Here is a 13425-nt window from a genome sequence, read left to right as displayed (position 1 = left end):
GTACTTTGTTTGTACACTTTTGTTATTGTTGATTCTCTAGAAAATATTTTAAAAAAATATATATATATATATAATGCATTTACAAATCAAAATATTTTCTGACTCCGCCACTTGGTACAATTTTAATATAAATTTCTGTATAACCAAGTTAAAGAAAAAACTTTTAACCGAACGCTTTATCACATAGAAGAAATATATTTTTTCGGTAATATATCATTTTGCCTTCCCTGTAATAGTAGTAGAATAGTTACATAAATTGTTTTATGATATTAACTAAATATCAAAATGGGAGTAATTTAAATCAGTGTTAAACATGTACTTTTGGATATAATAGTTTCCGTGTAACCAAGTTAAGAAGAAACATTTATGAACCGAACACTTTATCAAAAAGAAAAAAAGAAATTCTTTTTGGATGAATTTCAGTTAGAACGTACATGAAACACCATTAGTATTTACTATTTTATTGCTCATACTTATTAAAATGTAAAAAAGCAATTGCAATTTTCAAATGCAAATTACAAATCATACCCTTGCATGCACTATAAAATGTAGATGCTTTAGACACAAGTTTCACAACATACCGACTTTAACAAATCAAAATCCAGTCACAAATGTTGAAAGGAGGAGTTCCTCTCGTTAAGTACCTTGAGCAAGCAGTAAGAAAAGAAGGAGAAAGACAACAAAGTAAGGTAATGACTTCCATTAAACAAGACGGGTACGAACGTTTGATTTGGCTAGCTTACAATGAAGATCAAGATCAACATGATAGAGGGAGAGAAGAATCGCACGTACAGAGTGATCGGGATGACTCCACGAAGCGCAGAGGACTTGATGGTAGAGATCAAAGACAAAGACGGATAAAGCCTCCTCAAACCATTTCCAATGATCTTTAAAATTTTACATTTTCTTTCATTATAAAAATAAAAATGAAGAAATCTTCTCCAATAGTATTTCATTTTCATCTTCAAAATAAAGAAATGAACAGTATTTTTCCTATTTGAAGGAACACTGTTCATTTCCTTGAAAGAATACTGTTCATTTCTTTAAAGGAATACTGTTCATTTTTTTATTTTTTGAAGGTAAAAATTTTTCTTACAAAATGTAACTTTAACTTTTTATATGTTATGTTTAATACCCAAACAAAATTTATATTTTTTTTACCCAATTAATTTTAAAACTATGAACTTATCTAGTCAAATTATAAACTAAAAATGCAATAAGCATAATAAAAAATACAATAACATATATTAATTAAGAAATAAAAAAACATAGCCAATAACAAAACTAAAAATACTTAATTAATACTAAATTATAAATAATAAAACTTAACATAACATATATTAACAACTTGATAATGTGGAAAACTATTTCCACATCCATTAAAATTATTAAATTTTAGTTGACAAATTACTATAAATAAAATAAGTAGGTGAAAGTTTATAAAACAGAAAATTAAAGGATCTAATCAGTAATTAGTACTTAAATAGAGATAGAATATATTTGAAATATTATTTTTGAAGGAAAAAAATGAAGAAAAATTGATCCAATAGTTTCTTCATTTTTTCCCTCAAAAATGAAAAAAAATTAAAAATAAAGAAAAGAATGAAAAAACCATTGGAAATGCTCTCAAGAGATGTCATTTATCGATCATTTCATAAGTAAGTATCACACTGCAATTAAATACCAGTATTGGCCGTGCTTGAGGTTGGCAAGTGAAGATGGAGGTGATCATTTCGACTTTCCAATTGAATATTTGGAGATATGTGAAGACCCTCTCAAAGGATATCATTAAAGGCAGAATCTTTGTTTCTTTACGCTCTTTTATTTGAAAAGTTTCTGATTAACTAGTGTGTAGTCTCATTCTTTTAACTCTATTTCGTTACTCTGTTTTATATTCTTTCTTTTTTTTTCAAAAATTTCTTCTTAACTATTTGATGTATTCTCAGTGAATCAAGCAGTGGAATAAGGAATGTTCTCGGATCCCCTATTGTCCCATCATTCGTGAACCAGAAAAAAGAGTTGAAGCCAAAGATGTTCAAAGGCAAGGCCTAGGCCTTTGATGAACATGACTAAGTCATGCTCATGGGAGGGTATGCAAGCCACGCTGCCAAACCATGTTTCATAGGTATTCAATTTTTCATTTTTGGTATGTGATTTTTCTTATTGCACAAGACTATCTAAGTATAACTTGATACAGTAAATTGATGAGAGACATTGCAAATGATCTACTGTAATACAACTTTAATATGAGTTTTCGCGTAACCAAGATATAAAAAAGAAAACTTTATACAAAAGAAAATATTAACCGAACTCTTTATCACATAAAAGAAATATATATTTTCGATAAATTTTACAGATCATCGAAATATAATGGACAATAACAAATGGGCACAGCATTTTCATTCCCTGTAATAGTAGTAGACTAGTTACATAATTTGTTTTACAATATCAACTAAATATTAAAATGGAGTAATTTAAATCTGTGTTAAACATGTAATTTTCAATACGATAGTTTCTGCGTAACCAAGTTAAAAGTTAAAAGAAGAAACCTTTATTAAAAAGAAAAAAAAATTTTTTGGGTGAATTTCAGTTAGATATACGTGAAACACCATTTGTATTTACTATTATATTGCTCATATTTTATTCTGTAATTACTATTTATTTGAACTCTATTTTTTTACTCTGTAATTACTCTGTTTTATATTTTATTTTATTTTTAAAAATTCTTCTTAACTATTGGATGTATTCTCAGTGATTCAAGTAGTGGATAAGGAATGATCTCGGATCCCCTATTGTCCCATCATTCATGAACCAGAAAAAAGAGTTGAAGCCTAAGATGTTCAAGGGCAAGGCCTTTGATGAACATGATCAAGTCATGCAATGTAATAGGAAACTGTAAGAAGTAAATTTAGAGGAGACAAATATTGCAATGAAGAAAACGATTTGAGATACAGAAAAACGTTTTATAAAAGCGGATTAAGGAAAAAACGAGAAGTGGAGGCGAGATGATCTCTTTCCTTAATTCAAAATATCTCCTGCAGTGTGGCAGTTGAATGAGATAATGAATCACAGGATACAACCACTAGTATTCGTATAATCGCAGCACCCGATTATAGAATGTGACGAACTGATATTCTACGATATACTCTCGGACACTTACTCTTGAAAGAAGAAAAGAGACGCGAGATATTTGAAGGAAAAGTGAATATTTTTTCTCTGTAAAATTTCTGTAGAGAGTGATCAAATTGGAAGAGGAAAGGTCGATATATATAGCGAAGGAGAGAGGAGCGTCGCACTTAATCAGCGTGTTAATGACGTGATTAATTTTGCGCTAATGACGCAATTTGGGCGTTAATCTTGGCGTGATTTTCGGGAGAGACATTTGACTGCAGTTTAATGTCGTGATTCTGTTAAGAATTTGAACCGAAAACTTTAGCAATTTGGACTAGAAATGTTGACCAAAACGTGGCCCAAAAAGAATATCTTTTGTGGGCCGAAGGCCCACAAGACCCGAGACCCGAGCCCGAGCCCGAGCCCGAGCCCGAGCTCGGCTCGGCTCGGCGGCGGCGGCGCGCGAGGGGTCCTTGGTTCTCCTTCACACGCTTTGAACTATGTCATGTGTGTGTCTATATTTATATGACTCTAAATTTTTCCAATCCTTGGATGTGGGACAAAATGAAGTTCCTCACATTTTAAGTTGCCTTGAAGGGCTTTATTTTTATTCACACTTGACCAAATTTTAAAGCCTTTGGGCTTTGTAATAATTTGGGTCCAACAATCCCCCACATGAATAGAAATAACTCTAGACATATGACCGGACTGACTCGAAGACTGGACTCGACTAGACTAGACTAGACGGACTTTCGAGAGTATAAACGAAAATTCCACTGTGTTTGAGATAGTAGTATGTTTCAACCTTGAACCACTCAATGTTAATATCTGTCGGGCTTACTCAGCCAGGAGGTGAACATGATGTCTTGAACCACCCGGATTTTGATGTAAACCGAGACAACAAATACAACTCAGTTTCATTTTCTCGTAGAACTAAGTTCTCTATTGTGTTCATTTTGGCCTTGAACTTGCCTGGTTAATCATGAGTGAAGTTGGAAAATATAGCCTGTTGTTTTTTCATTCTCCTAGAAACGGCCCCATTTCACACTCACTAGGTGATTTTGCCAGTAGTCTTTGTTTTAAGAAGTGTTGAACTTCACTGATATATCAAAGCTATGGTCTTATCATTAAAAGCTATGCTTATCCTTTGTAGATATACAATGAAGATTGTATGTAAGCACTGTCAATCATCTTGGGGCCTAGGTTAAGACTATACGTCTTTTAGTGCGTTAGATTTTGTTTGATTTTGTTTTCCCTTTTGAGCCATACATCTTGGGATCTCCATTCATGTAGGTGGGGTTTCCATCAAACAACCTCTTTAGTCATAGGCTTTAAACCCATTCCCTTTGACGATTTGAGAACTTGATCATGAGCTAGACCCTTAGTGAATGGATCTGCTAGATTATCAGCTGATTTTATGTAATCTAGTGAGATTACTCCGGTTGTGATCAAGCTTCTAATGGTTTTATGTCGCCTTCTTATGTGACGAGATTTACCATTATAGAGATTATTCAGTGCCCGAGTGATAGCTGATTGACTATCACAGTGTACACGTATTGCCGGGACTGGTTTCTCCCACATTGGAATATCTTCCAAGAAATTTCGGAGCCATTCGGCCTCCTCTGCAGCTTTGTCTAAAGCTATAAATTCAGACTCCATGGTTGATCGGGCCAGTAGAGTTTGTTTGGAAGACTTCCAAGAGACTGCTGCACCAGCAAGGGTAAAGACATATCCACTTGTGGATTTCGAGTTTTTGGTGTCAGATATCCAGTTTGCATCACTGTATCCTTCCAAAACTGCGGGTTCTCTCCCATAGTGCAGCCCATAACTTTTAGTGTATCGAATGTAATTTAACACTCTAGTTATGGCTTTCCAGTGTTTGTGTCCTGAATTACTTGTATAGCGACTAAGTACATTTACCGCGTGTGCTAGATCAGGTCTAGTAAAATTGGTTAAGTACATAAGGCTACCAATTATTCTTGCATACTCGACTTGTGACACTGCTTCACCTGAGTTTTTGGTCAAGTGAAGTTGAGAGTCAACAAGAGTTTTTGCAGTTCCATTTGAATAGGTTTTAAACCGTTCAAGTATCTTTTCAGCATAATGTGCTTGAGACAAGGTAATCCCATCAGAAGTTCTTGTGATTTGTACCCCAAGAATGACATCTGCTAGACCCATGTCTTTCATGTCAAACTGTGCACTAAGCATATTCTTAGTTTGTTGGATTATGTCATTATTGCTGCCAATAATTAACATGTCATCTACATATAAACATAGTAGGATATATCCATTAGGGGTCGTTTTTATGTAAATGCATTTATCACATTCGTTTATGCTGAAGCCATCTGACATCATTGCATTGTCAAATTTTTCATGCCATTGTTTTGGTGCTTGTTTAAGTCCATACAACGACTTCACAAGTCTACAGACTTTGTGTTCTTGTCCCGGGACTACAAATCCTTCGGGTTGTTTCATATAGATTTCCTCGTCTAATTCACTGTTTAGAAAGGCTGTTTTGACGTCCATCTGGTGGATTTCCAAATTTCTTAAGGCTGCAATTTCAATCAGCATTCTGATGGAAGTTATTCTCGTTACTGGAGAATAAGTGTCAAGGAAATCCAGACCTTCTTTTTGTCGGAATCCTTGCACTACAAGTCTAGCCTTATATTTATCAACTGAGCCATCGGTCTTCAATTTTGTTTTGAAGATCCATTTGCACCCTAGAGCTTTAAACCCTTCAGGTAACTCAGTGATTTCATAAGTATGATTCTGTCTAATGGAATCCATCTCACTAGTGACTGCTTCCTCCCAAAGAGGTGCATCGGGAGTGGACATAGCTTCAGTAAATGTTCTTGGTTCGTTTTCGGTGAGAAAAACCATCAAGAACTCAGGACCGAAGGATTTTTCCTTACGAGCTCTTTTGCTGCGTCTAGGTTCTATCTCTTCGTCTTCTGAAGTAGGAACCCCAGATGTGGTAGCCTCAACTTCCCGAGGACGTTTTAGATTTTGTCTATCCTTGCACGGGAAAATGTGTTCAAAAAATGAAACATTTCGTGATTCCATTATTGTATTCACCTGAATATCCGGTACATCTGATTTGTGAACCAGAAACCGATAAGCACTACTGTTGCGTGCATATCCAATGAAAATACAATCAACAGTTTTTGGTCCTATGGTGACCTTTTTAGGAGGTGGCACAGCGACCTTTGCTAAGCACCCCCACACTTTCAGGTATTTGTACGAAGGTACTCTACCTGTCCATAGTTCATATGGCGTTTTGCCAGTTACTTTGTGCGGTATTTTGTTGAGGATATAGTTTGTAGTGAGAATTGCTTCCCCCCCACAGATTCTGGGGTAGCCCAGATTCCTGCAACATTGTATTCATCATCTCTTTAAGAGTTCGATTTTTGCGTTCCGCAATTCCATTAGATTCTGGTGAGTAGAGAGCGGTGGTCTGATGTATAATGCCTTTTTCTAGACAGAAAACATTGAATGGACCATCATATTCGCCTCCTCTATCACTCCTAACAATTTTAATAGTTTTACCGAGTTGATTTTCAACTTCGATTTTATATTCTTTGAATTCTCCAAGACTTCATCTTTACTTCTTAGTAAATAGATGTAACAGTATCTTGTACAATCATCAATGAAAGTTACAAAATACTTCTTACCTCCTCTAGATTGTACTAACTTTAAGTCGCACAAATCTGTGTGTATGAGGCCTAGAGGTTCGGTAGTTCGATCGACATGAGGAGATGAAGTTTTTGTGAGTTTTGCTTGTACGCATGTCTCACATTTATTTTTGCTTATTTTGCATTTGGGGATTAAGTTCGAATTTATTAATCTTTGTGTAGATTTATAATTCACATGTCCTAATCGTTCATGTCATAAATCAAAAGACTCAACCAAGTAAGAAGATTCATTCTTATTAATTGAACTGGTAGAAGGTACATCATTTTTGAGGATAGTCATTACACACATTTTGATTAAGTCCTCCTTAACATAACCCTTCCCAATAAAAACCCCATGTTTCCTTAAAATCAGCTGGTTAGATCCAATGCGGACGTCGAATCCGTGCTTGTTGATCATGGTTCCAGAGATCAGGTTTTTCCTCATGTTTGGCACATGCTTCACATTGGTGAGGGTGACTTCTTTTCCCGAAGTCATCTTTAAGACCACATTGCCTATGCCTTCAATCTTGGAGTATGACTCATTTCCCATCAACAAGTGCGCATTGTTCTTGCATTTCTTGTAGGTTGAGAACTGGTCTTTGTCCATGCAGATGTGAGTGGTTGCACCAGTGTCATACCACCACGTTTTTGGGTTTGGCTCAACCATGTTGACTTCTGTGACCATTGCACATAGATCAGCTTGAGTCAAGTTGGCTTGGCCTTTGTTGTCCCTCAGCCTGCTTCGACATTCATTGGAGGTGTGGCCCTTCTTGTTGCAATAGGTGCACTTCCCAACAAACTTGGTTTTGGGAGTTTCCTTTTTGAAGGAAGTGGATGATGATGGAGCAAACTTGTTTTGCCTTCTTTTGGGAGGAAATTTCCCGTTGCCTTTGACTTTCCCTTTTCCCTTGTTCTTGAACTCTGCTACATTTGCATTGTAGGAGTGAAATGGTTCAGGGTTGAAAGGCGTGGCAGCTTTTACCTCGCGTTTCAAAGACTCATTTTGCAGCCTGGAAATCAGATTTGACAAGGTCATAGACTTCTGCTTATGATCCAGATAGTTTCTGAAGTCTACCCAGCTAGGAGGTAGCTTGTCAACGAAGCAATTCACTATGAAGGTTTCACAGATCTTCATTCCTTCATCAGCGATTTCTTGACAAATCATCTGAAGTTCATGGACTTGTTCCATGATGGGCCTTGAGTCCACCATCATGTACCTCGTAAATTTGGAGGTTGCATACCTTCCAGAGAATACATTGAAAGTCTTGTACTTCTTATCCAAAGCTTCCCAAAGATCCTTGGACGACTTGATTTCGCAATAGACATTGAACAATTGGTCAACCAAGCGGCTCTGGATGTAGCCTTTGCAAAGGAAGTCCCCATGGACCCATGCTTCAACGCTTGCAACAGCACGCACGTCAGTATTCCCAGCGGGCAAAGCAGGTTTGTCCTCGGTGAGATACCTATCCAAATGCAAAGTGCACAGGAAAAAGTGCATCTTTTGCTGCCACTGTTTGAAGTTGGTACCATCAAACTTATCCGGTGAGATACCTGCAGCGATAGCGCTGGGTAAAGTCGGAATGTTTGTGGGTAGGGATCCGAGTGCTGCATCTCCAACCGCTAAGGGTGTTGATTCAGCGACATCCTCTTGTCTTCCATCAACGGATTTCTCCACATTTTTCGACATCTGTTCCAAAAGAGACAGAAAAAATGTCAGATTCGTTGAATAGAATCGATAGAATATCGCTTAAAAATAAGAGTCGCTAATTTTTGCGTTCTGCGGAAACTCTATAGAGCGGTCGTAGAATCGCGTTTGAGTTTTTTCGAAAAAACGTTCACGGATTTAACCGAGACGATTTACAGACGCGAAAAGGAAGTTATAAAAACTGTCCTTGTGTGGTCCAATAGCGTTTCGCGTAACTTGCCAAAGGCCTTCGCGGAAACGGTTTCTTGTTTGTAAAAACAAATCGTTTTTTTTTTAAAAACGTTTTCTGAAAATCGTTTGTAAAGCAATATAGGATCCGATTCAAGCGATAAGCAGGATCGGATTATTTTGAATTAAGACTGTAAGAAGTAAATTTAGAGGAGACAAATATTGCAATGAAGAAAACGATTTGAGATACAGAAAAACGTTTTATAAAAGCGGATTAAGGAAAAAACGAGAAGTGGAGGCGAGATGATCTCTTTCCTTAATTCAAAATTCTCCCGCTGTGTGGCGGTTGAATGAGATGATAATGAATCCCAGGATACAACCACTAGTATTCGTATAATCGCAGCACCCGATTATAGAATGTGACGAACTGATATTCTACGATATACTCTCGGACACTTACTCTTGAAAGAAGAAAAGAGACGCGAGAGATTTGAAGGAAAAGTGAATATTTTTTCTCTGTAAATTTTCTGTAGAGAGTGATCAAATTGGAAGAGGAAAGGTCGATATATATAGCGAAGGAGAGAGGAGCGTCGCACTTAATCAGCGTGTTAATGACGTGATTAATTTTGCGTTAATGACGCGATTTGGGCGTTAATCTTGGCGTGATTTTCGGGAGAGACATTTGACTGCAGTTTAATGTCGTGATTCTGTTAAGAATTTGAACCGAAAACTTTAGCAATTTGGGCCAGAAATGTTGACCAAAACGTGGCCCAAAAAGAACATCTTTTGTTGACCGAAAGCTCGGCTCGGCGGCGGCGGCGCGCGAGAGGTCCTTGGTTCTCCTTCACACACTTTGAATTATGTCATGTGTGTCTATATTTATATGACTCTAAATTTTTGCAATCCTTGGATGTGGGACAAAATGAAGTTCCTCACATTTTAGGTTGCCTTGAAGGGCTTTATTTTTATTCATACTTGACCAAATTTTAAAGCTTTTTGGGCTTTGTAATAATTTGGGTCCAACAGAAACCAATATGCATAACTTATTCCCAAAGATATTTGTTACTGGTCATACAAAATTCCTTATTAACATCTATCAGGGTTCCCTTACATTTAGCTAGCTAGGTCGGGTAGTTCTCGGTCAAGAAGGACCAGCTTTGGTTTTGTCTGACGGTTCCCTGTGGGTGAATTTTCACAAGAAGTATACCAATGTTATCACATTAATATCAGTAATCAACACACAACATCGCTGCAATAGATAGATGCACCGATCTTCATCGGCGCTTATGGGTTCTTGTAAAATACATGTTTAAATTATCAATCGAACTTAGATTTCTGTTTTTGATTAATTAATTGGTTTAAATAAATTTTTTACCCATTTGATGATTTGATTAACTCACTCCGTTTTAGTACTTATACGTAAAACCTTCTTATGTCTACACAGCAAATCTTTCATTTAATTTGTACTCATCATGTGAAGGCGTAGTCCAAGAATCATTCATAGTCTAAAAAAACCGGTGAAACAGAACCACCTAACCGGGATTGCAATTGAGACCGAAACCAAGAGGAAACAATGGGTCATACAAATCCGCATCAGCGATTAACGGCAATTCTCAACGCGTTTGAACCAGCTCACTGGTAACTTCCCTTGGAAGTCGAAATCTCCGAAAATGACATCAGAAATCCCGTGCCCTTCTGTTCCAGGCAGCCAAGCAGCGACCAAAGCCTCTGTCTTTTCAAGAACCTGTGGCTCAAGAACCATAGGCCGTCCTGAGAACAAGATCACTAGAGTCGGGAATTTCTCTGCAACCACGGTTATAGTTTCATTGCCATTGAAAGGTATTGTGAGCTCCGAGTTATCACCCTTCATCTCTGCATAGGGAAGTTCTCCCACAGCAACAATGGCGTAAGAGAATCCTTCACTTGATGCTAAGGTTTGCTTTGTTGGAGTTTTCTCGTAGATCACTTCGGTTTTCTCTCCAACCGCTTCTTTTATGGCATCCAAAAGCGTCGTGCCTGCGTTTTAGAAACAAAAAACTTACAGTATCTATAAGTATAATACTGGAATTCGCTTTTTGATTATTACCAATTGTGATTCTGCCACTTTGACCGGATTTTGTCTTTGTCCAGCCTCCACACTGATTTCCAAGATCGTTTGCGTGGATTCCAACCACTAGAATTCTCTCAGCCATACGATTAAGTGGCAGAAATGGCTTATAAGAGTTTTTGCCGTTCTTTAGCAAAACTAACGACTTTCTAACTGCTTCACGTGCTACTTCTCTATGTTCCTGCAGAGAGTCAAATCATATTGTCTCATAGACACATCTTATGAATAGTGGTGGTGTGGCAACTAGAGAGAGCTTACCTTGCAACCAACAGTAGGTAACAAAGACCGGTCCGTGAGAGGATGTTCGAAGAGACCAGCAACAAACTTCACTCTAAGTATTCTTTCAACAGCATCATTGATTCGAGCCATTGGTACTTCCCCTGACTCAACCAAATCTGTAAGATCTTCAATGAATTGTTTGTACTTGAAAGGTACCATCACCTGCAATAACATTTGATTAAGAACAATCTTTAGATCTTTCAATCATCCAAAGATAGATTTCATTACCATGTCGATTCCAGCATTGATTCCGAGTTTGACACAGTTACGGTAGTTTGAACCTTGTGGCTCGCTGATCGTCTCCAAACCATCCCAGTCTGAAACTAAAAATCCCTGGTAACATAAAAAAACAAAAGTAAGATCAATGCATACACCTCTAGCTTAGTTTAGTTAGAAACTTTTTGCATATTCAATCAAACCTTGAAACCCAGTTTCTGTTTGAGAACTTCCGTTAAGAGGAAATAGTCGGAGTGGAGTCTACTTCCATTCCAACTTGAGAAAGAGGCCATAACAGTACAGACTCCCTGAGAAATACAACTCAGGTATGGTGCAACATGTATTTTCTCCAATTCTTGATATGAGGCAATGGTGTTCCCTTCGCTTAAACCCTTATCCGTACCACCATCTCCAACAAAGTGTTTTGCACACGCGACGAGATTGTTTCTATCAATCACCAAGTGAACATATCCATGAAAAATGATAACAAGTCTATTACATAGTGTAGTGGCATCTATCAATCACCAAGTGAACATATCCATGAGAAATGATAACAAGTCTATTACATAGTGTAGTGGCATTATAATGTCTATATACCTTCCTGCAAGAAAAGGGTAACCGTTAGGGTGTTCTTTAGGTGGATTGCCTTGTAGGCCCGAGATAAGCGAACTCATCTCACAGACAAGTCCAGCATCTTCACCATAACTCTCGTAGCATCTTCCCCATCTTGGATCTCTCAGGACCTGTGAGTAAACAACATTTTCATTTAATATTTACAAATCATTATTCCAATGTTTTAAACATTCTATAAGGAACTTACGGCCACACAAGGAGCAAACGTCCAGTGGATGCCACTAGCCCTTACTTCAAGTGCAGTTGCAGCTCCAATTCTTCTGACCAAATATGCATCTCTATCGAGTTACCATTACGAGTGTTATGAGTCGATCTTGAAACACAACCAGTTTTTATTCATATCCAACCTAGCTACTACTATGTAATCAAACGCCAAGTGACACTTTAAATAACAAATCCTTGTAGAACATGAACAAAAACAAATTTGCTCTAAACTTGTAACAAAAAGATCCTTTCATCAAATTCAAAAGCTTTAAAGTCCATTGTTAAACTTCCAACAATCTAAACTCCATTACATGCAAATCTCTCTCACTCTCTGTCCATTTCCACTCTTTTGCAAAGTTTTTTTTGCTCAAAGTGAATGGTTAAACGAACCTTGTGGCGCCGAGGCCAATGTTGTGGGGGAAGACGGTGGCACCGTAGACGTTGTTGTTGCCGTGAACGGCGTCTGTGCCGTAGATTATTGGGATTCCCAAACGCGACGCCAACGCAGAACGCTGAAAACCATCGATCATATCAGCCCAATCCGACGATTTGGCGTCTTCAAACGGCCAACTCCCAGCGCCGCTCTGTACACTGCCTATTACCGGAGAAAAATTAAAATGCAAAATGATTAATCCAAATTTTTAGTCTTTTATTTATTTATTTTCCGACAGAAATACAAGGAAAGAAAATGGTAAACCGATGAAAGAATCTGTAATGAGTTGAGGAGAAGCGACGGCGCGTTCTATCTGAGTCATCTGGCCGATCTTCTCAGGCAGAGTCATGCGGGAGAGAAGGTCTTGAACACGCGCCTCCATCTGCGCGTCTGGGTTCTTGTAAACGCATGACGACGTCTCAAAAGTCATACTCTATTACTCTCTTTGGTCGTCTTTTTTTTTTTCTCTCTCAAGTCTAGCCACTCCACTTCTCTATATCTTTCGCCACTACACTCTGTTGTCTGTTGCTGAATTAATTGATTTTATCCCTCAAATTATTTGGTGCTTTCTAGTATTATGATTAAAATAATAATTAGTATCTCAAATTACTCCCAACCTACTTTATTTAATTGTTAATTGTTAAATGCATTAACATCTGGTGGTACTGAATATTTTTACGAGTAAGTTATTGGAAACAAGATCGAAGTATGAAACACAAATCCACACCTCAATTCTTATAGATGTTTTTATTAGATTTCAAATTTAATTTTTTTTTTGCTATGAACTTGAAGTATAGTTTAGCCTTTTCTCAAAAAAAAGCTTGAAGTATAGTTTCTTGTCGAACAAGAAAGTTATATAATGACTAAAATTCTCTTGGCACTGCGATCTAGTGGCAGG

General features: G+C 37.3%; 1 pseudogene; it reads right to left on the bottom strand.

Annotated features, from left to right (window-relative positions):
* Positions 1–10095: 10095 nt before the first annotated feature.
* On the bottom strand, positions 10096–12969 carry LOC18021101 (annotated as a pseudogene).
* Positions 12970–13425: the final 456 nt, after the last annotated feature.

Source organism: Eutrema salsugineum, unplaced genomic scaffold (assembly GCF_000478725.1).
Source record: "Eutrema salsugineum unplaced genomic scaffold, Eutsalg1_0 scaffold_16, whole genome shotgun sequence".
Lineage (NCBI taxonomy): Eukaryota > Viridiplantae > Streptophyta > Magnoliopsida > Brassicales > Brassicaceae > Eutrema > Eutrema salsugineum.
This window is presented reverse-complemented; position numbering and strand designations above follow the sequence as displayed.